General features: G+C 40.2%; 1 protein-coding gene across 1 annotated transcript in view; it reads right to left on the minus strand.

Moving 5' to 3' along the window:
- Positions 1-846, minus strand: part of LOC133537268 (D(2)-like dopamine receptor) — a 219,070-nt gene extending 218,224 nt beyond the window's left edge. The window contains exon 1 of the mRNA XM_061878244.1: positions 494-846. The gene's annotated coding sequence lies outside the window, so the exon portion shown is untranslated. The remainder of the gene's footprint in view (positions 1-493) is intronic.
- Between the last annotated feature and the right edge of the window lie 1,506 nt (positions 847-2,352).

Raw genomic sequence — 2,352 nt, forward strand, 5'->3', positions numbered from 1 at the left:
AATAAGCGGTAGAAAATGGATGGATGGATATATACTGTACCTTAAATGCGATGTTACCTTCAATAAAAATGAGTATGACATCCATGCTCTTTTTTGTTGTTTTTTTTTTGTGATAAATATGTCAATTTTTTTTCATTATTTTTTTTTTATTACAGCCCCAATTTTACACCCGGTTTAAGTGTCTGCAACTCCCACAACGAGTGTCCCTACGATTAACTCCTCTTGCATGTCACCAATAAATCTGTGGTGAAGCCAGAAGGTCAACATCATGCACAAAAAAAAAAAAAAAAAAAAGCCTCAAAGTCAACATTTAAATTGCATTTTCTTGTTGGCTTTTAAAGCAGCATCACAATTTGCAGACATCCTCACAGTTGTGCAGCATGATAACTTCATTTGCCAGTTAAAAGATGCAAAGTTGAAATCAGTGCCAGGATTATTTTTGAGTCATCATCACGTGACCAAAACGTCTAAAGCAGTATAAGCGAATCTTTACCTTCACGCCATAAGTTGGAGCGGATTTTCCTCAGTTCCTCCTCGCCTTCTGTTGCCCTGCAGTTAAATCCACTTAGCTCCCACTTTTATGCGTCTTCATTTGCGCCTCGACGACTTGCACGGCAGCATCGGATCGTGCGAGCAGCATCCGGCACGTTAGGAACCATCACCAAAAAAAAAAAAAAAAAAGATAGAAAAAAAATATATATAATGCTGAGCACACTAATGCATAACACTGAGGAGGTTGGTAGTTGAAAAATTGATTTTTTTTCCAAGATGTGAGAGCGCGCCTTTCCTCGCTGCAGCTTTTCTTTTTTTACGCGCGGAGTTCCCTTCCGACTGAGCGGAAAGGCGCACTGATGGTGACTGCGAGGAGGAGGAAGAGGAGAAGGAGGAGGAGGAGGAGAGGATGCAAAAAGGCGGGGTTACATCAGCCCAACAGCCCCAGCACCTTAGAACTGTAACAACAATAATAATAATTAAAGCTGCAAGCAGCGTTGGTCGGGTCCGCCTCTGGCCGCTACTCCAGTCCTGGTCTAAGTCAGACCAACATAGAGGTTTTTTATTTCATGTCTCTACGACATTTTTAACAGAAGTTACATGCAGTTTTGTCTGTTTTTTTTTCCTAGGGGGCGCTAGAGCGCGATTTAAATTTTTAGGGTTTGGTTTTTTATTAGATGGCAATTTTCGCCAGTCCTGATGCGTGTGTAAAATTTGGTGAGTTTTTAAGCATGTTAAGAGGGTCAAATTACAGATTGCCGTTTTTGGATGTTGTTGATAAATGGATTTCGCTTTGCATAGTAGAGCTTTAACTTGCACTTTGAAGCATTTTAAGGGGGTCTTAGTTTTCTTCTTAGGAGCAGTTGTTTCTGTGTTTTATTCAAAAATTAAGCTAGAGCGCATTTTTGAGTTTTGGGTTATTATTTTTTTCATGAGAGCGTAAATTTTGCCAGTCCTGATGTGTGTGCCAAGTTTGGTGAGTTTTGAAGCATTTTAAGGGGGTGAAATTATAGCTCAAAGAGGCAAAACTTGCATTTTTTGCGAACATTTTGCTTTGAAGGGGTTTTTGCCAACTTCCTGTTGATTTTAGGTATGGAAGTTTCTAATGGGGAATCAAGGTCTAAGTCACACCTACATAGAGGTTTTTGTTTCATGTCTCTACGACATTCCTAACGGAAGTTACAAGCAGTCCGTTTTTTTGTTTCTTCCTAGGGGCCGCTAGCGCGCAATTTTCATTTTTGGGGTTCGGTTGCTTAACAAGTTGGGAAGGTTTACCAGACCGACGTGTGTGTCAAATTTGGTGAGTTTTGAAGCATGTTAAGGGGGTCAAATTAGGGTGCGAAGGAGCGGAATAATAATAAAGAATAAAGAATAATTAAAGCTGCAAGCAGCGTTGGTCAGGTCCGCCTTTGGCTGCTGCCCCCGAGACCCACGGCCGGATAAGCGTTAGAAGACACCTTGGAGCCACTATTTTGAGAATCTAATGCATTGTGAAAGTAATGCAGTTATTGTATTGAAGTGAAAATATCAAACTTCCTGTTGATTTTTGCTAAAGTTTGTTGATAATTAAAATGTAGGTCTAAGTGAGACCTACATAGTGTTTTTTGTTTCATGTCTCTCTGACATTCCTACCGGAAGTTACAAGCAGTTTTGTCTGTGTTTTCTTCCTAGGAGCAGTTTGTCTGTGTTGTATTCCTAGGGGGGCGGTAGAGCGCAATTTTGAGTTTTGAGGTTAGGTTTTTTCATCAGATCGCAATTTTTGCCAGACCTGATGTGTGTGTCAAATTTGGTGAGTTTAGAAGCATTTTAAGGGGGTCAAATAACAGCTCAAAGAGGCAAAAATGACATTTTTTAGGAGAA

This window comes from Nerophis ophidion, linkage group LG18 (genome assembly GCF_033978795.1).
Source record: "Nerophis ophidion isolate RoL-2023_Sa linkage group LG18, RoL_Noph_v1.0, whole genome shotgun sequence".
Lineage (NCBI taxonomy): Eukaryota > Metazoa > Chordata > Actinopteri > Syngnathiformes > Syngnathidae > Nerophis > Nerophis ophidion.